The 26,534-nt window shown below is 36.0% G+C and overlaps 1 protein-coding gene and 1 long non-coding RNA gene across 3 annotated transcripts in view; one reads left to right on the top strand and one right to left on the bottom strand.

Moving 5' to 3' along the window:
* The window catches only part of LOC140625496 (uncharacterized), a 161,958-nt gene that overhangs the window by 921 nt on the left and 134,503 nt on the right, over positions 1–26,534 (bottom strand). The gene's annotated exons all lie outside the window — the stretch shown is intronic.
* VWC2L (von Willebrand factor C domain containing 2 like) overlaps positions 1–26,534 on the top strand; it is a 155,527-nt gene that overhangs the window by 41,617 nt on the left and 87,376 nt on the right. The window lies entirely within an intron of this gene.

Below are 26,534 nucleotides of genomic sequence, written 5' to 3'. Positions count from 1 at the left end.
CTTTTCATCCCCTCAACAGTGTCATTTGAAAAGAGCAAGTTTTTAATTATAATGAAGTCCAATTTACCAATGTATTCTTTCATGAAGTGTGCTTTTGGTGTTTTAACTAAAAAATCTTTGCCAAATGCAAAGTCAAAAACATTTTTCCTATGTTTTCTTCAAGAAATGTTTTACTTTTAGATTTTTACATTTAGGTCTGTGATTCATTTTGTGTGTGTGATGCAAGGAATTGATTGCAGTTTTGTTTTAATATGTATATCTAGTTGTTTTATTTTTTTATCTGTTGTGGGAGTGCGGAGGGAGAGGAAAAGAGGATCTTCAGCAGGCTCTGTGCAGATCTCCATTTCACAAACCTGAGACTATGACCAGAGGCGAAATCAAGAGTCAGATGCTTAACTGCCTGAGCCATGCAGGTGCCCTTATATCCACTTGTTCTAGCACCATTTATTGAAAAGACTTTTCTTTCTCCACTGGATTGTATTCATAACTTTGCTGAAAATCAGCTGTCCAAATATGCCTAAATACATTTTCATGATTTTCTCAACTCTCCATTTTGTTCCACTGAAGTTATTTTGGCTATTCTAAGTCTTTTGTATTTCCAACTAAATTTCAGAATCAATATATCAGTTTCTACCCCCAAAAAAGTCTATTTTGATTGGCATTGCATTGACTATATACATTAATTTGAAGATAACTGACATCTTAACAATATTATCTTTCAGTTCATTAACATGGTATGTCTCTCTGCTTATTTAGTTCTTCATTAATCTCTCTCGGCACTGTTTTTGTTGATTTTAGTGCACAGGCTTTCCACATCTTTGGTCAGTTTTATTCCAAAGCATTTCTTTCTCTTTTTAAAATTATTATTGTAGTTAGTATGAATTGTTAAAGTTGTTACTTGGTGCTACCATATAGAAATAAAATTATATTTGTACATTGTTCTTAGATCCTGAAACATCGTTAAACTCAATTACCATATCTTGCTGCCTTTTTTTTTTTTTTTTTTTGGGACAGTCCACTGGACTTTTTCTTTTTTTGGGGGGGGGGACTTTCTATATAGATATTTATTCTTACATGTAAATATAGTTCTATTTCTTCTTTACCAATCTGGATGTTTGTCAGTTCTTTTTCTTATTACATTTTCTAGAACATCTCATACAATGTTGAATAGAAGTACTGAAACCATACAGTCTTATGCTATTTGAATGTGAAAGGGAAATCATTTGGTCCTACCCAAATGCATATGATTTTACCTGTAAGTTTTTCATAAATGCCCATATCAGGCTGAGAATGTTGACTTTTACCTCTACTTTGCCAAGAGATTTTATCTTTTGGGTTTTGTTAAGGGCTTTTTCAATATCTATTAAGATGATCATGTAATTTTTTTTATAGTTTTTAGTATAGTGAACTACACTGATTTTCAAATATTAAGACAGCCATGCATTCCTAAGATTTGGTCATGCTTTCATATATAGTGGAATTTGATTTGCTAAAATGTTTTTTTAAAAAAATATAAGTTTATGAGATATGTTGGTATGCAGGATTTTTATCCCTTCTTCCTTTCCTCCTTCCTCTCCTTCATTTTCTTTCTTTCTTTCTTTCTTTCTTTCTTTCTTTCTTTCTTTCTTTCTTTCTTTCTTTTTTTTCTATCTTTGTCAGATTTGGGTATTAAGGTATTGCTGCCCACATAGGATAAGTAAGGGAAATATTCCCCCTTTCTCAATTTTCTGGAAGAGCCTGTGTAGAATTATTATTAACTTTCCCTTATTTGTTTGGCAGAATTTATCAATGGCTTATGAAATTATCTAAGCTGGTTATCTCTATGGCCATGTTTTTAAAACAAATTTATTTAATAGATACAGGATTATTTGGGTTATTGAACCTTGAATTAGAATGGAAAATTTATTTCTTCAAGGCATTATATTTTCTCTAAGTTGCTGAATTTCTAATCATAAAGTTGTTAATAATGCCTAACTATCTTTTTAATATCTTAAAATTCTGTAGTTATTCCATCTTGTTCCTGATATTGGTAATTTCTCCTTTCCATGGTTGTTTTTTCCTTATTAGTCTGGTGAGAGTTTTACCATTTTTATTTTCTTAGATAATGAATTTGGGGATTTATTGATCTTTGCTAATTTTTTTTTTTGTTTTCTATGTCATTGATGTCCGCTCTAGTCCTTAAAGTCTCCTATCTTCTACTTACTTTGGGTTTACTTGCTCTTCTTCTTATGGCTTCTCAAGGTACAAGCTGGCATAATCAACTTGAGAAATTTCTCCTTTTCTAATATAGGTGTTTTCTATAATCAGCCTACTTTCTACTTTAGCATCATCTGCCAATTTTGGTACATGTTTACATATTCGCTAAATTGAAAATGGCTTCCTTATTTCCTTTTTGATTTCTTCTTTGAATCATGAGTTAGAGTATGCTAGTTTCCAAATAGTGGACATTCCCTAGGTACTATTTGTCACTGATTTCAGATTTAATTCCACAAAGATGAAAGAACATGCTTCTACCACTTGAATTTTTTATATTTATTGAGATTTGTTTTATGGCCAAGAATGTACCTTATCTTGATAAATATTCCACATGTACCTGTAAAAAAACTATCTTTGAGTATAGTAGTCTGTACCTGTAATTACACCAATATGATTGATATTAAGTGTTTCAGATCCTTACTGACATCCTGCCTACTGTTTTATCAGTTACTGAGAGACAATTATTGACACCTCTGATTATACTTGGATTTGTGCATTTCTTCTAGCAGTTCTATTAGCTTTATTTCATATACTTTGAAACTCTTATTATATGCATCAATATTTAGGATTCATTATGACTTCTTCATAAATTGACTTCTTTATACCTATTAAATGACATTCCTAAAAAAAATAAAAATAAAAAAATAAATGACATTCCTCATACCTGATATTATTTGCTCAGTAACCTTATTTTGACATTAATACATTCAATCTGCCTTTTTTGTTGTTTTTGTTAGTGTTAGTATGCTGCATCTTTTCCCATCATTCTACTTTTATCTATTTGTGTTTGTATATTTGAAGTCCTTATCTGGTAGGCAGCATAGTGTTTGGTGTTGCTTTTTAATATCTGCATTCTAATTGAGGTATTTAAACCATTTATATTTAACTATTGATATATGGTTATGTTTAAATCTATCATATTGATTATTTTTCTAATAATCCTTTTTCTTCCATTTCCATCTTCTTCAGAATATTTTATGACTGTATTTTATTCTTTACTGGGTATTTAAACTATAATTATTTTGTTGTTTTATTGGTTTCTTTAGGCTTGTAGTATATATCTTTAATTCATCAGATTTGACATTCATGTAATATTAGCTCACTCCTGGTATGGTATAAGAATCCTAAGAATGGTACACTTGAGGGGCACCTTGGTGGCTCAGTCATGTAAGAGTCTGCCCTTAGCTCAGGTCATGATCCAGCATCTGCTGCTCGCCTTGCTCCTGCTCTCTGTCAAATAAATACATAAAATCTTTCTTTTTTAATACATAAAATCTTTTTTTAAAAATGGTACACTTGAATTTAAACCTCCTGACCTTTGTAAGACTGTGGCCATATTTTTTACTTTTACATATGTTGTATACCCTACAATACTTTGTTTTTTATTTAAATTGTAAGTCATCCTTAAGTGAAATTTAAATAATACAAAATTATATATATATATATGTATAAAACACACACACAGACACTCATCATTTTCAATGCTTTCCATTTCCTTTATGTAAATCAATATTTTCATCTAGCATAGCTTTTCTTCAATCTGAATGAATTTTTAAATTTCTTATAGGGCAAGTGTGTTGGTGATTTTTTTCAGATTTTTCATGTCTAAAAAATATTTAATCTTTGTTTTTTAAAGATATTTTCATTGGTATATAATTCTTGCTTGATAGTTGTTTTTCTTTCAGTACTTTGAAGATATTGCTCCACTGTCTTCTCCCTTGACTTTTTTTTCTGACAAGATATCAGTCGTCTCTTACTTTTATTCTGATAATTGCAAGACATTTTTTTCCCAACTCCACTCCCAGCTGCTTTTAAGATTCTCCATCACTATTTTTGTGCATTGTGATTATTATGTGACTTGATGTAATCTTTTCAGTGTTTCTTATGCTTATGATTTATTAATCTTCTTGTGCCTATAGGTTTACAGTTTCCATCAAACTTTGAAGTTTTCTAGCTCATATTTTTTCAAGTATCTTTTCTCTCCCCAACCTTTGAAAACCCCAATTATACATGTATAAGCTGCAGAAAATTGTCCCACGCTTGATGTTCTGTTCGTCTTTTTAAATTTTCTTTTCTTTCATTTTGCATAGTTTCTACTATGCAAGCTTACTAATCTCCTGTGCAATGTCTTATTTGCCAATAACCATATCCGCACTTTGTAGTTTTCCTCTCTGGAGGTTCCATTTGTGTTTTGTTTTAGGTTTGGCTTTGTTTTCCTGATTTCTACTTAAAGATTTTGAATAGATGTAATGAAGTTATAACTGTCTTGAAGTTCTTTTTTCTGTTTATTCTAGCATCTGTGTTAGCTTTATACCTTTTCTATTGATTGCTTTATCTCCTTATATGAATCATATTTTCATGCATCTCTTCACGCCTGATAATTTTTTGTTGACTGTCAGACATTGCAAATTTTACCTTGTTGGGTGCTGGACATTTGTTTTTCTATAAAGATTTTTGAGCTTTGTTACAGTACAAAGTTAAGTTACTTTGATCCTTTTATCTTTGGCTTTTAAAGAGTGTTCAGCAGGACTATAACAGGGCTCAATCTAGGCTTATTATTTCCCACTAAGGCAAGAAATATAGAGTACCGTACCCAATACCTATTAATCATAAGGTTTTCCCATCTGGCTGGTGATGACTGGCACTTTACCCAGCCCTGTTTCCTGGTGGTTCTTCCCCAAGCCTTGGGTAGTTTCCTCACATACATATGCTGATCAATACTCAGCTGAATATTTGAGGGAAATGATCTGCAGGTCTCTGTAGTTCTGTCTATGAGCATCTCTCTCCTCACTAGTACTCTATCCTGCAAACTCAGACTGCCCTGGTCTCCCCAAGACCTGAACTGTGTATTTTCACCTCTGGGAAGTTTCACAACCTAGCAGTATGACCTAGAAATTCTGAGGGTAGAAACATTGAGCAATCATAGAGCTTCTTGTATTTGGTTCCCAGCTCTCAAGGATCACTGTCTTCCCTTGCATAATATCCAGTGTCTTAAAAAAAACACTATTTATATACGATTTTTGTTTTTCATTATTTCTATTGGGAGTATAAATCTTTTTTTAAAAAAATATTTATTTATTTGACAGAGAGAGAGAGAGACCAAACAAGAGAGAAAGAACACAAGCAATGGGAGCAGCAGGCAGAGGGAGAGTAAGAACAGGGAGCCCGATGTGAGGTAGATCCCAGGACCCTGGGATCATGACCTGAGCCAAAGGCAGACACTTAACTGACTGAGCCACCTTGGTGCCCCCGGGAGTGTAAATCTAGCCAGTTACTCTATCTTGGACATAACTGGAAGAATATAGTTTAATTTCATAACTCATATTTCCCAATAGAAACCTAGGCTCATTTAATCTCTGCCTTTCACAGCAATGCTGAGCAATTCATAGCTAAATAAATTAGAATAATAATATTCATTGCCCCCATAATAAGTGCCAAATGGTTTTCATTAAAGAGAGTACCTACTATGTCTTAGCTATTTTGCTAGTTTACACAAATTATTTCTACTCTTACCATATTATGAAGTTTTTACCTTTTTTTTTTTTAATTTTACCTTTTATATAAATGGAGGAAATTAGTTTTAGGGATGTGAAATAATGTGGCATATATACAGTAAATGATTATTTAGTTTTTATATCCAGATTTATCTAATTCAAAAACTTCATACCTTTCATAGTGCTATGGTTATTATTTACTATAAAATATAAACAGAACATTTAATAATGGATTTTCTAATTATACTTCCCAGCTCAGGACATTAAAACATTTCTAACTTACCACCTTAAAAGATTTAGCTGACTAGCAGAATTTAAAAAGAGATTTTCTGTAGATCAGCAGGGAAGGAAAATTTATATTGCAAGAATGAAAGTGATAAAATGGAAAGAATATAAAGTGGTTAATTTTATCACTCAGTTTAATGCCAAATACTGAGAATAAGAATTTGCAGAAGAGAAGGGGACCCAGAGATGCAGAAATCCAAAGGAAACTCAGAGAAGGAAATTGGTTCATTTGGCAAACCACCAAACAGCATGATTACTGACTGAATAACAGAACTTTGAGACTCTTAAGAAGCTATATTATTCTGGTGGTTTATAAACCTCCCTTCTCAAGTGTTGAAGATAAAAGTTTTTTAAAAATTAATATTACTAATTTCATCTTCATTACTAATTTCATCTTCATTAAAGGTATCAAATATTTTTTACTTAAAATTATTTCAAAAATTCATGTTCTTTATGTTAGAAGACACTCTCAGATCTTGATTTAATTATTTTAAGTAAGTAAAAATTCAATTAATATTTTCAGTACAAAAAATAATCATTTTTTAAAACTTCTATGTTATTGTAACTGTTACAAAACATCAAATAATTACATTGTACTACTGAAATGATGAAAGATCCGCAAAATACAATGAAGCCAAACAAACATCCCATATGTATTGTGCAAATAACTATCAAGTAGTCAGGAATGATCAATTAGCTCTAATGCAATCCATGCAGTCAACCATAATAACGTCACATGAGAAGTGGGTATAATGTCTATGGCTATCATGGGTACAGTGTTTATGAGAATATGAAAAAAAAATCTATACAGCATTTGAGATTTCTATATTCCCTTAGGGATAACTGAAAGTAACGTAGCATTGAAAGGCATTAGGGAAAAAAAATTTCCAGAACTACTCTCCATTCATTACAGCTATTTAAAATTTCCTACACTGAGGCAAAATGTAAACTTTAAGACTGTTTCATTCCTATTGAAGAGAAGCCTAAGAAAGAATCTTGACTGTACAAATGAATACTCATGATAAGATTTTCTTTACAGCATGGTTGTAAAGAATAGAAATGGAACTGATTTTCCCTATGTCTCAGCATTCTTCAAGCATCCAAGGAGCTTAGAGCCAACTCTTTTAAACATGGTTTGACTTAAAAAAAAAAAAAAAAAAAGAATAAAGAAAGAAAAAGGAAAAAGGCAAAATGGCAACAATGATGTTACATGTGTGTCCTCAAATGAACTCTCAACATATGCAAAACATTATGGTGACAATGTGAATACAGATATGGAGCTATTACAAAATAGATATTGCCATAAGAAGAGGGGCAGACTGCAGACTCTCTCCTGATTATTTTCTAGATAAATTATAGAGAAATAGAACTTTAAAACTGAAAGAGACCTTGAAAATCATTTGATATAAATCTTGTATTTTGCAATTGAAGAAAGCCCAAGGATGAAAGGTGGAGGTGAATTGTTCAAAATACTACAACAGAAAGAATTAGAACCCAGCTCTGCTCAGTCTGAGAGGACCATGTTTTAAACCAAATAAGTACATATTCTGCATGTATTCTGCATCTCATAGGTATCAGTTGGTTTGTTTTCATTTAACAGGAATGCTTGTACATTTTTAGGACAAGTATTTTATAGAATTTAATTTGTTTTTATATGCTGCTGGGTGTTGAGTGCCAATCAAATGATTCTTAAGGTTACTTTTATTTCATAAGTACCTGTGCACCTACAAGTGAAAATATGTGGTTAGAATGGTAATGGAAACATTTATTAAAGACAACTAGGGGATTGGGACGCTTGGGTGGCTCAGCAGTTGAGCATCTGCCTTCGGCCCAGGGCGTGATCCCAGGCTCTTGGGATCAAGTCCCGCATTGGGCTCTCTACTGGGACCCTGCTTCTCCCTATGCCTGTGTCTCTGCCTCTCTGTGTCTCTCATGAATAAATAAATAAATAAAATCTTAAAAAAAAAAAAAAGATGACAACGACTAGGGGATCTGTCATGTTAATAGGTTTGGGAAGCACCATGCCCCAGGGCCAACATAAGGAAGGAAGGAAGGAAGGAAGGAAGGAAGGAAGGAAGGAAGGAAGGAAGGAAGGAAGGAAGGATTGATTTCAACTTACTTCCTAGAAAAAGAGATCTCAGAATTTTTTACTGAAATGTTGAAAAATAGCTGATGAGAGTTTCTTTTTTAGCATCCATAACTGTCCAGTGGCATGTTTTATTATTGTCATGATGAATATATTCCATAGCACAATAAAATTAAAATATCAACTTTTTGTGCTCAGTTTAGCAAGTATTTTTGGCCCTCCTTCATTTAGTTGACACATTTTTATTGAGTACCCACTGTGTGCCCGGCATTGTACCAACTGCTAGAAATAAAATGGCGACCAAGATTAGTCCATACCTTCAAAAACTTTCCAGCTTTAAGAAAAATCCAGGCAAACAAACAAGCAAAAAGCAATTAATTGCTATTTCAATACATTCAAAGAAAATTATAGCAGAAAATCTGCTAAAGAGTGCCTTAAGGGAGAAAAATAAATAAATATAACTTTAAGTCACATTGGTTATATTGGAGACAATCAGTTATAAGTAACCAGTATGGGGCAATCTATTGGTCCTTATGCTTTCCCTTCTGCAGAATCTTTGAACTATTATGTCCACTAGTTGAGCACAGCTGCAAAGATTGATTTCATGTACTTATAACTTAATAAATGTTTAAAACCTTTTTATTGGTGTCTGGCTATATAGAAGATTGATAGAGCATTAGAATTAGCAGATCAAATAGATATTTGCACTACATGCTGCTCTGTAGTCCCATGATAAGAAAGAAAAACCTGATAGAGAATATAGGAAAAATAATAAAATACAAACTAAAGGTTAGAGTTTAGGAAATTATGAATATACAAATTAGAAAGTTTTTTGAAAATTTCCATGACTTTGTTTCCTTCTCTTCCCTTCCACACCACTTGAGATCCTTCAATCATCTTCCCTCTGTTCCTCTGACAGTCCTAACAACTTAAATCATCTATAATTTCATTTAAACATCAGCAGGTAAAGAAAACTCTAATTTCAAATCATCGTATCTGTGATTTGTTCTTTTAATTGTTAAAACTTGAAAATATTGACTTCCACTGTTGTTTCGGGGACTTCAACAGCAAATACCTAAAGTCTTTTAAAAGACTCTCTATAGGAAAATAAAAGTATTTGCTTATCAAAAACTAAGTAAGCAGAAATAACAGAATCTCACTTTGTAGCTCCCTATTGATTCAGCTGGTCAGCATGTCATGGACAAATTAAGATTAGGTTAGAAGTTAAGTTCAAGGTCATACATTAATGAAATATATCCTCTTGATTAAAAACTACCTATTTCCTCACAAAAATTTTCAAAGATTGTCTCGGTGATTTCTCAGTAATTTTATTGTTTGTAAAAATGTCTCAGTAATCTTCCCAGCATGAGGAAGATGGCATTATCCAGATTGGCCATGCTCTAAACTGATTTAATTCCTGGAAACCTACTGTAAGAAGATATGTTTCAACATCTAAAGCCCCTGACCCCTTAGAGATTGCAGGCTCTTTACTTTGCATCTCATGGGTATATAATTATGTGTAATTTTGAATAAAAGACTAATGTTATTTATAAGTACTCATTAGGAACTAAAATTGATAAGTATGTGAATAAATATGTTAGGGCAGGAATGGGAAAGTAGGCATTGTACTTTCATGTACTATAGGGTGAGTAGGTGAGATGAATGTAAAGCTGGAAAAGGTAAAGTTGCCTGTAAAATGGACATTCATTGGGCAACTAGGTCACTTACTATATACATATCATCTCATTTAATCTTCCCAACAGTCCTTTTACAGATGACACTGAGACTCAGAAACTTAATTATCATGGATCTCATGGCAGGAAAGTTGTAAGCATCTATATTCACTAGTTCCTGTCCTAAGCCCATGGACTTTGGACATGTGCTCTATGAACAGATTTCCTAAGTATTATACTGTCATTCATATGTTCCATTAATAAAGGTTAACATAGAACAGAAAACTGAAGCTCTACAACAAACTCATGGGACTCTATAGCTTTTAATACCATAGATGTGCTCTGACTCTACCTTTAGCTTCCATATTTTCTCTGGCTGCATTGGGTGAGGACTGGTTGCAAATGACCGAAAGACCCAGTTCCAGTTGACTTAAGCTAAAGAGATTTACCCAACTGAAAAATCCAAGGGCACTTCACTCTAAATGAATCAGGGGACTCAGACAATCTGAAGATTTGATCTTTTTTTTTTTTATTTTTGGTCATTTCTCTGTTCTCCATTTATCTTGTTGGTTGCATTTTGAGGCCCTTTGTGGTGACAACATGGCTGCTGGCAGGTTCAGGCTTACTTCCTTGTATGTGTATATGTAGTGGAGGAAAAGGGAATGGATAGATCTTTTACATAATATTTAGTGTGTCTCACATTGACCTGAATTGAGAATAAAAAGATTCCTGCACAATAAATGATGATGCTCAATTGGCCAGGCTGAAACTACATTCCCATTTCTAAATTTGACAGTGGAAACAACACCACTAGAGCCACATGGTAGTGAGTGTGAGTATTTTCCCAAGAAAAATAGGAGGGCTATACTCAGAGAAAAAAAAAAAGTAGTATTTCCTAAATGTCAGAAAACATGACATTTCCACTATAGTTCAGAATTAGGAAGAAAACAGAAATATTTGCTATAAAAAAGTCTGTGGGTACATGCTCCAGAACTATTGGTGTTTGCCAATAACACAGACAAATACATTATGGATAATTCAAGACCAAGCAAACTTTGATATAAAATAGTATATAGTATTCGTAGTCATGTTACTACATGTTCAACTCATACCTAATGGGAACCACCTTTGGATACAAGGAATTCTGATGCAGAGCATCACCCAAAAAACAGGCATCAAATTGAAGAGACCTAGAATACAAGTCTTTCCTTTAACAGACTAGCATCCCATGTCACCATCGTGGTAATAATGTCGTCAAAATAGATGTTCAGAACATCTATTAGATTTCATGAAACAAAGTTTGAGAAATCTTGCATTTTTAATGTCATCTCCTTGTTGAACATTCATATAGAAATATACACAGAGATACACCTAGTTTATGAACAGCTTTTGATGTCTTGAGATTGGGTGGGATAGCATGGAGTTTTATAATTTTGGTGCCTTAAAAATAGGCCCACTTTTGTTTTTCCTGTTACCTTTGGGAAACATGGTCAAGGTCAGGAGATAATCTGTATCTACGGGACATGAGCAAAGATAAAGAATCATTTTGGTCGCATTAGCATATGTCTAGGTGAGCTAATCAATGACAAACATCTTCCCTGACACTATATAGGAAAAGAGCTTAATCATCACAGACACCTCTGGAAAATGTCATGACAGTCTGAAGATTTTATCCACGAGAGACAGGATAGTCCATGAGTTTCAGATGAACATAATCTGTATCAGTATAACCCAATTTCCAATAATATTTTTATTTTATTGTCATCCGCATTGCAACACTGAAAGAAAAATTGAAAGAAGAAAATATTTTACTGTCTACATAGAAAGCAGATCGTTTTCTTCACTTTGTAAGAAAAGAGGCTCTTTCACACATAGAAACTTACTGACCAGCTAGCCTACAAGAAGGGAGGTAGTATGGCATGCTAGGAAGTGATGAGGATGTACCATATGAGGACTGTAGTTCAATTCCATTCGCAGCATGACCTTGAGCAAAGCACTTCATCTCTGTAGAGCTCCATTGTCTCACTTGCAAAATGATGCCAATAAGACCTGCCCTGCCTGCCTCCTGAGTCTGCTGACATTTAAATGTGTATGAAAAGTATTTTTGCCAAATATGACTTATAGGAAGACAAAAATGCATACTTGTAAAAAAGTATATTACAACATTTGAAAGGAAAAATACTTCCCATTATTGTGTAAGTAAACCATTCATTTTGTTCCCTGATCTTTCTTTTTCAAAACCATCAAGACCATTGTGTAATATAGTGAAGTGGTTTTGGACGGAGCTTGTGGCAATAGAGAGACCAACTCTCCAATGCTACTTTGTGAGACTCTGACCCAGCTTTTCAACCTTTCAATACCTTAGACTCCCCATATATATTGGGGGGAAAATTATGTGGATAAAATGAGATAATGTAGGTAAAATGCTTTGCATAGCATCTGGCACATAATAAATGCCAGCAATTTATTGTGTCTATTCTCAGAAAGGTTTGTGATTCTATTTTCCTTAGGCTTGCTTCTCCTGGCTTCCCTTCCTACTCAGGTCTCTACGATTGCCAAAATAGCTCAACGTAGTGCCAAGCAGGACAGATAGCTTTGGCTCATTGTGGAAACTAAAGAAATACAGGGATAAATGGAATTTGGTTTGGGAAAAGCATTCTCTCTAGCACACAGCGGTCTCCCCAAGGCCCTTGAGTTGATGCAAATTGCTTGTAACTATATATCAAGCTACCTATCTGGTCTCCAGAGATGCCCTTTTGAACACTTTACATTGTGTGTGTAAAAGTCCTCCTCTGGCTATTGGACCCAGACACCTTCCCAAACAAATTCTTTGTTATACATCAATGAGACATCACAAAGAAGGTGTCTATTGAGAAGTTACTTCGTGAAGTTATAGAATTATAGCCTAAATGGCTGTACACCATCGGACCAGCCATGACCAATTTAAATGCCCGAAGGAGCGAGGCAAGTAACATAAATAAGAGAAGTAACATAACTAAGAGAAGTAGGGCTTGTATTCTTTCGACAGGGACTCTCTTTATTAGCATATCCAAACCGCAAAGAGGGCCGCCTAGGTGGCTCAGTCTGTTAAGCATCAACTGGTGACTTTGGCTTAGGTCATGATCTCATGGGGCCTGGGATGGAACCCCCACACTGGGCTCCAAGTCTTCTTAAAATTCTCTCTCCTCCCCACCAACTGGTGCCCTCTCTCACTAAAAGAAATAAGTAAATCCTTAAAAAAAAAAAAAAAAAAAAAAAAAAGACAATCTTCATTTCTAAAAGAAGTATACTCTTTCCATATATTTTTAAAACCTATTAATGTCTTGACTTTTATTTTTTCCACTATAGACAGAGATGTGGAAACTGGAAAATATACCCATACCATAAGAAAATCAACAATAAGCAAAGTGGAACTAGCAGTTAGCCCCAGTGTGAGGGAGAAAATAGGAAGAGGTAAACACTGAGACTAATGGAAGAAAGCTCATGCTATTTGAAACAGAGACACCATTCGGCTCTGGTCAGTTCTGCTATGTAAGAATGTGAAATTGGTATTAAATCTTAGCAATTTTTGAACGAAAGCCAGAAATCTGATTTTTAAGTGAATGTCCCAACTTTTAGTGTTGGCTCCAAAAAAGTTTAAAAACATAATGCAGGCCAACAAAAAAATATCTGTAGGCCAAATATGGCTTTGGGATTGCTGACGAGTCCAAGAGCTCCTGTTGTAGAAAAGTAACTGCTCATGACTTGCGCAAGGTCACATTGATATTGGCAGAACCTGAAGTTGATCAGGGATCTCCTGATCCCCCAGCCCAGGAAAATCGGTCTGCCTTCCCACGACTAGACCAGCCACAATATTGTTGATGGTGAAATACATGAAAATAAAACATAGCTATTAAATATATGTGTTCTTATTCTTCCTCCACTGTTTTTCCTGAAGAGATGTCCCCATTTTCTCATGTATTATCCAGAACATGATAAAAAACCCCTTTTCTCCTTTCTTAGTGCGATAATAATTCTCACACCCACCGAAAGCAATCTTCTGCTTGATAGCTAATGTCTTTGTAGATTTAAGAAAATACACTGCAGCCAACATGCAGAGAGGTTTGGTACAAGATGCACATATTGTATCATTTGAATCAATATTTTCAATGATATATATTCAGAACAAGTCATGCACATTCTAACTGCTAGCTTGCATAGTTTTTAATACCCAGTGTGAAACTTAGAGGCCACATATTGACATTCTGGTCAAAATGACAGTTTCCATACAGCATAGCAATTGCAAAAATACTCATTTGGTTACAGATCAGGACATCAAATTTCAAATACTAATAATAAAAAGAATTTTTTCTTGGACATAGTACAGCTAATTTGCCCAGCCTTTTGTGCTTTAATGCACCACAGGTTTAAACTAAAGAGATTACCTGTGGTTATCTGGTAAGCTAATGCCACCCAACCCAAGAGCTATATGACAGCAGGTGCTGAATAGCAAATTATTAGGTAGTGGGGAAACAGTGATTAAAACCTGCAGCTGGCCTCGTTACATCCATAATTATATTTATTCAGCACATTTGGAAAAGAAACCACATTTCCCCCTGCCTTTCTCGTAAGCATGCTCTTTCTCTTTTTCCTTTTGAGCTATTGAATATTTTTATATTTCATCTACTTATTAAATAGTGTGGAAACTCAGTAAGAAAAGTTGAACTTCAAACATTTATTTTGTCATTTGGATACATAGCTTGAACCAAGTTGTTCTCTCCCCATCCAAGGGCATTGATTAACTTCCCTTAAGAGTATAAGCCCCTCGGGATCCCTGGGTGGCGCAGCGGTTTGGCGCCTGCCTTTGGCCCAGGGCGCGATCCTGGAGACCCGGGATCGAATCCCACGTCGGGCTCCCGGTGCATGGAGCCTGCTTCTCCCTCTGCCTGTGTCTCTGCCTCTCTCTCTCTCTCTCTCTCTTTGTGTGACTATCATTAAAAAAAAAAAAAAAAGTATAAGCCCCTCAATATAAATAATAGTGAAAGGGAATATAAGGGAAGGGAGAAGAAATGTGTGGGAAATATCAGAAAGGGAGACAGAACGTAAAGACTGCTAACTCTGGGAAATGAACTAGGGGTGGTAGAAGGGGAGGAGGGCGGGGGGGTGGGAGTGAATGGGTGACGGGCACTGGGGGTTATTCTGTATGTTAGTAAATTGAACACCAATAAAAAATTAAAAAAAAAAAAGAGTATAAGCCCCTCTTAAGAAGCCTATACTCACGGAGACTTGCTCTTATGCTGTGATAAAATCGAAAGTTCTGAAGACAGGAAGGGGGGGGGTTGCCCATGTTAATTTCTCATCCATCTGCTAAAGCTCTTTGACACCTCCAGCTAATATCATCTCTTCAGGAGAATTAAAGCATCAAAGATACATATGTCAGGAGCAAAAAGACATCTCAGTTAATCCGAAAAAGCCATTTGTGTGAACACTCCACTCCCTAATGATACTGTGAACTGAGTCCTTACTACCCTGTAACAATGTTAGAAAATTCCCCAAGAAATGGAGGGGGCCCAGATGTTCTCTCCTTCAACCCATCACATTCCTGGAAGCTACAGCTGTGCATTCACATTGCAGGCAAGCCTTGAGAGAGATGCAGAGGTCATCCTTGGTTCAACTCTAATAGGGACTCGCTTCTCTGGCACAAATCTTTGGTAGGGGATTTGCAGCATCTCCTCGATTTGTAGGAAAGTGTCCTTTGCTCCTTTGACCACAGCCTTAGGAAAGGGGCCAGTCATGCTTTGTTTCATTACTGTTCCTGTAACCATAACAAAACAACAGCTGACATGTGTCAGAACACTTAATATTTTATGGAGGAGCTCATATAATCCCTACAAGAGACTCGTGAAATAGCTGTGATTGTTGTCCCCATTTCACAGCTGAAGAAACAAAGGCTTCAAAATACTAGGTGTCTTGCCTAAAATCACACTAGTATGTGATGCAGCAGGATTTGAACATGAGCAAACTGACTCTTAATCCCTCTACTATGCTGAATATACAGTGAGAGCCCTCATCTTTCCTTGAAATTTATTCATTCTTAGAAAATTCTAATTTTATTCATTCTTAGAAAATACTATTGCAATAGTAAAGGTACTATTTAGGCTATGTTTCAGCTGTGATTTTTTAGGTTTTTTTTTTTTTTTTGGTTTGCTTGTCTACTTTTATGTATATATTTTATATTTTATTATTTAATTGTACTGTGATTAAAACAGTTAACATGAGATCTACTCTCCACAAATTAAGTGTGAAATACATTTTTGTAGATTACAGGTACAATGTCATACAACAGATCTCTAGAGCTTTTTCATCTTGACTGAGACTTTATGCCTGTTGATTAGTAACTTCCTATTTCTCCTTCCTCTAGTCCCCGACAACCACCAATCCATGAATTTGACTATTTTAGATACCTCATATAAGTGGAATTGTACAGTATATGCCTTTCAGGGGCTGGCCTATTTCACTTAGTATAAAGTCTTCAATATTCATCCAGGTTATTGCACGTTGCAGAATTTCCTTTTTTAGGGCTAATATTCCATTACATGTTTATATTATATTTTCTTTCTTTGTCCATTCATCTGTTGATGGATATTTAGATTGTTTCCACATTTTGGCTATTGTGAATAGTGGTGTAATGAAGGCAGGAATGCCAATATCTTTGAGATCCTGACTTCAACTCTTTTTGATAAATATCCAGAAGTAGGATTGCTGAATCATGTAATAGCTGTAGGTTTAATTTTTTGAGGAAACCTCACGCTGTTTCCCATAGCAATGACGCCATTTTGCATTCCTGCAACAATGTGCAAGTGTTCCAATTTTTCCACGTCCTTGCTAATACTTAGGGTCCTTACAGGTTTTTTTGATCATGGGCATCCTGACAAGTGTTAGGTAACATCTCATGTGGCTTTGATTTGTATTTCCCTGATTAGTGCATTGAGCGTTTTTTTTCATACATCTGTTGGATATTTGTAGATGTTCTTTGGAAAAAAAATGTCTATTTAAGTCCTTAGACCATTTTTAAATCGGGTTATTTTGTTTTGTTTTGTTTTTACTATTGAGTTGAGTTCCTTAAATATTTTGGAAATTAATCTCTAATCTCTTATTAGATATATGGCTTACAAATATTTTCTCCCCTTCCACAGATCACCTTTTCACTCTGTTGTTTTCTTTCTGTGCAAAAGCTTTTCAGTTTGATGTAATCCTATTTGTTTATTTTGTGTTTGTTGCACATGCTTTTGATGTCATATCCATGAAGACCAAGGCCAATAGCATGAAATTTTGCCTCTGTCTTTTTTGTGGGAGGTTTGAAGTTGGGTCCTATGCTTAAATGTTTAATCCAGTTTGAGTTGATTTTTGTGTATAGTAGAAAATAAGAGACTAATTCCATTGCATGTGAATAAAAGTGGATGCAAGTTTTCCCAACACAATTTGTTGAAGAGATTATCCTTTCCCCATTGTGTATCCTTGGTAGCCTTGTTGAAACTGAATTGCCCATACACGTATGGATTTATTTCTGGACTCTCCATTCTATTCTACATGTTTGTCTTTATGCCAATACCACAGTATTTTGATTACCATAGATCTGTAATATAGTTTGAAATCAAGAGGCAGTGCCTCTTACTCTGTTCTTCTTTCCCAGGATTGATTTGGCTATTCCTGGTCTTTTGTAGTTCCATATGAATTTTAGTATTATTTTTATCAATTTCTGTTTAACAAAAAAATGCCCTTTGGATTTTGATAGGGATTGCGCTGAATCCCCAAAGATCACTTGGAGTAGCATAGACATTTTAACAATATTAAGTCTCCCCATTCATGAACACAGGACATCTTTCCATTTGCTTGTGTCTTGTTTCCTTTAACCAATATTTTGTAATTTTCAGTATACAAGTCTTCCATCTCCACAGTTTATTCCTAATGATTTTATTCTTTTTAGTGCTATTGTAAATAAGATTGTTTCCTAATTTCCTTCTCAGACGTTTCAATATTAGTGTATAGAAATGCAAATCAATTTTTGTGTTGATTTTGTATTTTGCAACTTTACTGAGTTTGTTCAAACAATTCTAAGAGGGGGCAGGGGGAGTGTATTCTTCAGGATTTTTTTATATATATGCTCATGTCTACAAATAGTGACAATTTTACTTATTTTTTTCTGATATGGATGTCTTTTGTTTCTTTTTCTTGACTAAGGGAGGGCTTCAAGTACTATCTTGGACAGAAATGGTGAGAGTGAGCATCCTTGCCTTGTTCCTGATCTTAGAGGAAAAGCTTTTAATTTTTACTGTTGATTATGATGTTAGCTGTGGGCTTTTTATATATGGTCTTTATTATGTTGACACAATTTCATTTCTTCCTGGTTTATTGATAGTTTTTATTATGAAAGGATATTGAATTATATCAAACAGGTTCTCTGCATCTATTGAGTATATGCGTGCTGACAATACTGACTCCATCTTGTTCATGTCTATCCAATGACCTCCCTTGGGGCTACATGTTCCAGGCCCTTTGCAGGTTAATGTGTACCCTGACTGGAATGTCAGAAGCCTTGTTCTGATTCTCTCTAAAGTTGCTTAGGTAACTAGTGGAGATAACAGTTTCTTCCCTTCTTATCTTCTGGTGCACAGATGACACCATGAAGCCTGTTAAAGATTAAACCCTTTGACCTCACTGCAATGACTTCTGCATATTCCCTTGCTCTATAAGATCTGTGGATTAAGAACTGGATTTAGCAAATAACTGCACAGCACCTGGATCATCATCCACCTGGTCTACTCATCAGTATGTTACTCTAAATAAAACTCTCTGTAAATGGTATAAAGTGAGCTTGCTTTGTTTTTCACACTCAAAGTACATTCTCAGCTTGGAGTGTATTTTGTTGTCCCTCATCCACCTTCTAAATATTGAGATAATTTGATCATGTGATTCTTTTTTATCCTTTATTCTATCAATATGGTATACCACATTAATTGATTTTCATATGTTGAACCATCCTTGCATCCCAGGGGTAAATATCACTTGGCCATGATGTATAATGATCCTTTTAATGTGCTGTTGAATTCAGTTTGCTAGAATTTTGCTGAGAATTTTGAGTCATTTAGGATATTGGTCTGTAGTTTTCTTTCTTTGTGGTACCTCTGTCTGGCTATGATATCAGGGTAGTGCTGGCCTCACAAAATGAGTTTGGAGGTATTCCCTCAATTACAATTTTTTTTTTTTAGAAGATTGAGAAAGTTTGGTGTTAATTCTTTTATGTTTGGTAGAATTCCTTAGTGAAGTCATCTGGTCCTAGGATTTCCTTTGTTGAGAGGTTTCAAAAACAACTCTTTCAAACTGATACTTTTTTTTTCAGATGATATTCTGCATGTAGTTAGTTTACTGATCAAAGCTAACATAGATTATGAACAACCACAACTGTACTTTTGACTCTCACCCCCTCTTTAAATTTCTTTGCTGTAAGTTACCTTTCCAAGCTCTTAGATGAAAACTCATCCAGGGCTTTGACCACTTAAAATCACAAACATAGCCTTAACTCATTAAAGAGAATGTCTAGTCCAACATATTAATCAAAACTCTAAATCTGATTTCATGCCAAATCTCCACTTCCCTAGCTTGAATCTGGAAGCCAGAATGAGTGAGAAGGTGTGGTCCTACTGCTGTGTGCTTACCTCCTTTACCTGTTCCCAAAATTCAGTTTCCACTGAGGTCTCCTCACCCTCTAGGTAACACTAAGCAGAACCCAAAACAACTTCACATGGGTTCACTTTCTTATTTAGACCACAGCCATGCAATGGAAAAAATACTCAAGTCCATCTTGCTTTGACATTATCTCTAAGCAGCAGCTCTCTTGGTTTTGTCACAAAAGGAGCCAGTCAGCCATTCACTTGCCTTCATTATTTTTCAGTCTCTAAACCCTAAACACTTTTGCTTTCCCAAGTGTAGGTCAGGCATCAGTTTCCTACATCTTCCAAATGTAGAAAATATATTTCAAAGCTCTCAATGAGGCCTTCTCATTAAGCTTGGGGTCAGGAACTAGTACCACTGCTTGCCCTTTTTCCAAAGTAGGGTGTGAGAACTCAGGCAGAACAACTATTCCCACAAAAAGTCTACCCAGCAATGTCCCCTCCCCACTCTGATCCACTTTCTGACACCCACCCTCTTATTTACTGCATTTTTCAGAGAAGTCCTAAAATTGTGGACCAGGTCACTCCCTTTTACACAATGGTCAGGTCATCTCAAACTCATTTCATTATCCTGGTATCATGCCATTCAAACTCCATCAAGCAAACTTCTCATTCTAATAAACTTCACAGGTATATTCATAGAATATCAACAATATTATATTTCACTACTTTACTTCACAGTATCCATAAAAAATTCTCTCTGGTGATAGTCATTGTTTTTATCAAATCTTAATAACTGCATAATATTTCTCATTTATTTTCCATATTTACCTTTGTGTGGCCTATTTTTGGGCATTTGGGTTATAAAACTTTGAATTTTGGACAGCCCGGGTGGCTCAGCGGTTTAGCACTGCCTCAGTCCAGGGCCTGATCCTGCAGACCCAGGATCGAGTCCCACATCAGGCTCCCTGCATGGAGCCTGCTTCTCCCTCTGCCTGCATCTTTGCCTCTCTCTCTGTCTCTCATGAATAAATAAATAAAATCTTTAAAAAAAAAAAAAAAAACTTTGAATCTTTATCACTTGTTTCATCCACAGAAAGAAGTAATCAAAAATATAAAACCTGGAGCATCTGGGTGGCTCAGTCAGTTAAGCTTCTGCCTTTGGCTCAGATCATGATCTCAGGGTCCTGGGATTGAGCCCAATGTCAGACTCCCTGCTCAGTGGGGAGTCTGCTTCTTCCTCTCCCTCTGCCCATTTCCCCTGTTCATGTTCTCTCTCTCAGATAAATAAATAAAAATTTTAATATATATATATAAAACCTATGGAAGGCTACTTTTTCAAAGAACCATTTCTATTTTTTTACAATCTGAAAGTAGAGCAAATAGAATATTAGATCAAATTAAATGTTATTAGTTACTGTATGTAAATATTTTTCAAAAATCATGACCAGCTCCTGATTTTCTATCTTAATAAAAAGAGATAACTTGAATGAAACTAGAAAAATTCAAAAAAAAAAAAAAGAAACTAGAAAAATTCATAAGTCACTGATTTTTGGTGGTATTTTCTGAGTTGTGGTTGACAAACGCAAGAAAGAAGGTAATTAAGTTCCCATCTCTGCATGATTTCAGAAGAGGAAGAGACAAGGATTTGATGGTGGGTTTAGTACATTCTGAATGGCTCTCTAATTTAAAACAAAGGGAAATATGTTAATTCAGGTTCATCTGCAAATAGTGTCCAAGGAAGAGTGCTAAGACAATTTAAAAATGTGTTTGTCTTTCACATCCAAGAAATCTGGAAGAAATCATTCCAGAGCTTGTATAGCATTTCTTAGGGTAGGTCCATGTGCCCACCTAAAAAAACAAAAACAAAAACAAAACAAAACAAAAAACAGGAGATTTATTTCCAATAAAGAAGGAAAGAATTGATTTTAAGAGACAACTAGCAGTCATCTGAGATGGAAAGATAAAGCAAATTATTTACTTTTATAACCTAAAACCAAATATGAAGTATTTAACCGAGTAGGAAGAAGACTATAAGAATAGGGCTATGCAAACTCCCAAAGAAGGAGCCAGCCTAGAAACTGACGATAGGGGTACAGAGTAGTAACCCCAATGCCCTTGCTCTGAGTACATCCCTTTAAAATGTGACTTTCATCTTCCCACTAAATAAGAATAGAGTCTATTTCTCTAACCCTTCGAATATGAGTTGACCTTATGAATTGCTTTGACAGTAGAATGTAGCAGATGTGATGCTGTAAGACTTCTGTGGTTAAGCCTTAAGAAACCCTGTAGCTTCTGTGCTCATCCTTTCGCATTCACTCCCACCAAACCATGGCACTGCCTGGATAGACTAGTGAACTCAAAGAGAGCACATAGAGAAAAAGGCCCAAATAACAGCCAACACCAAGATCTCAGACGTTAAGTGACGTTCTTTGTTGACCTTCCAGCACCATCTGAGCAGATATTTAGCTGAAGTCTTGTAAGTGAACTCAGGAAAGGTCCACAGCCATAGAACATGAGAAATAATAAATCACTGCTCCTATAAGCCATTAAGTTTTAGGGTAGTTTGTTATGTGGCAATAGACCACTGATACGATGGTATATTTGAGAATCATCCCCTATAAAGGTTTGATATCTGACATACCTTGAGATGCTGGCTTTTAAATTTTACACAAGCTATACAGTCCTGATGTTAAATTCTATTAGAAATATTGAAAACATTGACTTGAATTCTAATTTTGGTTTACAATAGTATTGATACTCTCAAGTTTACCTTCTTGAAAAGATATCAGAAATACTTTATTAGGTTTTTGAAAAGTAACATAAAGCCTCATTACCATGTTTGTGCAAGATCTCTTAACATCTCTTACCAGTCCTAGTATAACTTAAAATAAAAAATGTTCTTGATTAGCAAGGTGAAGAAATGTTTAATATAAGGAAGTAATGCAATAAATGGGGTGTGGAGGGAATATGGTTAAAAGCAAACCAACTTCTTAGTTTATAGCACATATTCCAAAGAGGCAAAGTTAGGATCTGGGATATTGATGCTCAAAACATTGGCAAAAATATAAGAAAAGCGATGAGGACATACCCCACATGACAAAATAAGTAAGGAAGTAAATAGGAAGGTAAAGACAAAAAGGAGTCCGTATATTCACAAAAACCCTTCAAGCCTTGGGCCTTCACCTTCCTCAATGCTCACCAATGGCATTCAATACCCCATATACAAAAAAAAAAAAAAATTCTAATAAAGCTAAATAAAAGACCCCATGAAGGGATCCCTGAGTGGCACAGCAGTTTGGCGCCTGCCTTTGGCCCAGGGCGCGATCCTGGAGACCCGGGATCGAATCCCACGTCAGGCTCCCGGTGCATGGAGCCTGCTTCTCCCTCTGCCTGTGTCTCTGCCTCTCTCTCTCTGTGTGTGACTATCATAAATAAATAAAAATTAAAAAAAAAAAGACCCCATGAAAAGGAGACCAGCTCCTTCCTATACATACTGCTCCATTTCTCCTTCCTCACATCTCCTCACTGAGGTCATGAACCATCCTCTCCCTCACTGACTTCAACAGTTTTTGTTTCTCTCCTACTTTCTTCTGCAAGGACACCTAAGTCTGCATGTTGTTCCAAACTGGTAGACATAAGATAAAACAAAACATGTTCATTCACCATTGATTTTAATCTACCTGATGGCCACCTTGATTCCTCTCCACCCATTTTTCCCTAAGACTAATTATCCAGGATTCTAAGCATCTATCTAATCAAGGGGCAAGTAAAAGCATCAAAAGAGCATTTGCACTAGAAGTACTGCTCAGTCTATCAGCTCACTCCTGACCACAAAGCATCTACCCCATCCTCTCTCTGTCCCCTTTGATCACAAGCAGCAATGCTCAAGTAGTGGGCTTGAAATCAATACACACTCTCTTCTAGCATCTCCACTGCAATAATGAGGGAGCTTGAAATGTGGATGTTCTAATTGGTTGTTTACATGTCATGTAAGCAAAATCTAAGCGCTTCAGTCTAAAATGGCATTTCTGGTCACAGAGCCTGACCCTTCAACCCTACCTTACTCCTGTAAGAATGCTGTACAGTGCCCAAGAAGGCACATAGATGGAGAGCTGGAGAGGAGTTTTGACTCTGGGAAACCATAATGATACACCAATCTGAGCTAATGGCTCAAGTTATTTTTTTCCCCCATTACAATTCCACCTTCCATGAGTGTGGTAAAAATCAAAACAATCCGAACAACTAAAAAGAAGTGATTTTGGTAACTGCAATGTGCCAGTCAATTCTGTGAGGATTTAGTACACAGAACATCAGTACTTCTCTTACCTTGACCTCCACAACCTATGCTCTCTGACCATTTCTGCATTTCAAGACCCATGGCACCTAGGAAGTAAGTTCTCCACATTCTATTCCTATTTGGCATAAAAGCAAGCAGCAAAACATTTACATTCAATTGAAATAGATCACTGCTTCCTGTGATGAGATTTAAGGTGACTTATAGTTAATTGAAACAAAAACAACAGTAAGTTTGTTTGTCAGGTGTGAGTGGGAGAGCTGTTCAGTTTATAGATTAAAATGCTATCCTTCATATTTGTGGTGATGACTCTGAACCTGCTGGCAGTACACTTTACTCTTTATCTAGTAGGAGGAATGCCCAGGAGGAGCCAAGAGCTTGCATTCGTTTCCTAGGGCTGCCATAAGTAAATGGCACAAATTAGGTGGCTTAAAAGAACAGATTTTTTTCCCCCCTCACAGTTCTGGAGACTGCAGGGCTGAAGTCAAAGTGCTGGCCGAGCCGACTTCCATCTGGAGGCTCTAGGGCAGAACTGTCCCTTGCCTTTTCTAGCTTCTGGCAGTTACCAGTGATCCATAGTGTTTCTTGACTTATAGATACATCACTTCAATCTGCCTCCATAGCTTTCTCCTCTATGAGTCTCTGGGTCTGTTTTCTCTTCTTATAAGGACAACGGTCAGGGGTGCCCGTGGCTCAGTCAGTTAAGCCTCTACCTTCAGCTCAGGTCACAATCTCAGGTTCTGGGATTGAGCCCTGCATCTGGCTCCCTGCTCAAATGGGAGTCTGCTTCTCTCTCTGCCTCTGCCCTTCCCTCCCACTCATGTTCTCTCACACATGTGCTCGCTCACTCGCTCTCTCTAATAAAAAATAAAATCTTTAAAAAAAAAATAAGGATACCAGTCATTGGGCCCTAGTCCAGTGTGACCTCATTTTAGCAAATTATATATGCAGAAGACTTATTTTCAGATAAGGTCACATTCTTAGATTCTGGGTAGATAGGAATTTGGGGGAGACATTATTCAATCCAGTATAGGGATGCTAGTGAAGGGATTCAGATGGTCTGAATATTTCCCTGAGATTTGTCACTACCTAATTGCGTGACAATGGCCAGCCACTTTACCACTCCAGGCTTCAGGACTTTGCCTTAATATGTAGAGCTTTTGAACTAGATGTTCTCTGAGAGCCCTCCAAACTCTAGCCATTTGTGATGCTCTCGTGCTCAGATTCAGCTGTCCCAATTTCCCCTTATAAACAATGGCATATATTTACCGCCAGCTGGCCAGCCTGGGAGAGGCAGTGCTCATGCAACAGAACAATGGTAAATGGTCTCCTGTTAGGTGGCTTAGTCAGTGAGAGCATATGTTTCAATTAGGCCTTTGCCTGGGTTCTATCTTAAAGTACAGCACCAGGTAGAAACCAATGGATTTTTATGCCCTCCCCGCCCAAAAAAAAAGCAGGATTTCTTTCTAACACATTAACTTTAAAGTCCTTGAAAAAGATTTTCCAAGACATAGTAAAGAGGGAAGCAACATGATCACACTTGTGTTCTGGTTTTTTGTTTTTTTTGTTTTTTTTTTTTTCATAATTTCATTTGGTCTTTGCAAGCTACATGTTCTCACAATTCTTGACATCAGGGTCCATGTCAAGCATACAATGAACTTTAAGGCAACACCTTTGCCTGGATCATCTGCATTTTTATAAACATAAAAATGCATCATCATGAATATTATTAAGGGGATACTTGAAGCTGAGACAAGAAGAACAAACATTCCCTACCTTCAGAATGCTGTATCTTAAAAACATCTTGTCGGAGAAGAAACAACTTGCAGTAGTAAAGAGAGATGACCCTGGGTTTGATGTTTTGCCCTGCCATTCATTAGCTGTGTGGCTTTAGGCAAATTCCTTCACTGCTCTGAGTCTCTTTTTTCACTCATTTGAAAAATAAGGCTGATAAAATATGTTCTTCATAGGGTGTCCCTAAGAAAAAGAATGTATGAAACTCACTTAGCTCAGTGATTCTCACCAAAGAGGAGAAAGAGGAGAATCCTACTGAAAAAGATGTGGTGAGAGTCTGACATTCACACCCTTGCCTCATTCCCCTGGGAAACAAGCTTTCCTCTTCCTCTGTGCCAGCACTACCTTACCCATATCTGTACCTACACTCAGTTTAGGACTGGAACAGTTCTCATATTTCTTCTCCTTGAAAACAACCGTCATCTCTTCCTTGTCTTTCTCTCTCTAGTGCCCGGGAGAGTCAACATTCTCAAATGAATGAATAAGTAATTTGCAAATAAATACTGTGGAAATTTTAATTTCACAGGTAGATATTAAAAGCTATAATAAAACCTGAAAGAGTTTGTTCATAGAAATAAATTATTAAAGGTAGAGTTATCATAGAACCTGATCCCTAGTTGATGAATTTGTTATTTGATCATTTCATCTGGAAAAAATTCTAAGTCTTTTTCCTTCCTAAATCACGTAATATATGTGTGCAGATGTGTGTGTGTGTGTGTGTGTGTATAAACAGAAAATAGCCAATGCTATATTAAGCTATAATTATACCCTCAGAGCCCTTTTAATTGCTTATTTATCACAACCTGATGAGGAATGTCACAGATACCATCATTTTTTACAGAGCAGACCCCGAGCCATAGAAAGGTTAAGTGGCTTAGTGAGGCACATGCAGTGAATCAATGGCAAAGCAGGAGTTAGAGCTTGCAACCCCTGAATCCTCTATTTATCGCTTAGCACCACTGCACATGAGTTATCACTATTTGTAATACTATGTTCTTA

Source organism: Canis lupus, chromosome 36 (genome assembly GCF_048164855.1).
Source record: "Canis lupus baileyi chromosome 36, mCanLup2.hap1, whole genome shotgun sequence".
NCBI classification, from domain to species: domain Eukaryota; kingdom Metazoa; phylum Chordata; class Mammalia; order Carnivora; family Canidae; genus Canis; species Canis lupus.
The sequence above is the reverse complement of the archived record's forward strand: the minus strand, read 5'-3'. Positions and strand labels throughout refer to the sequence as shown.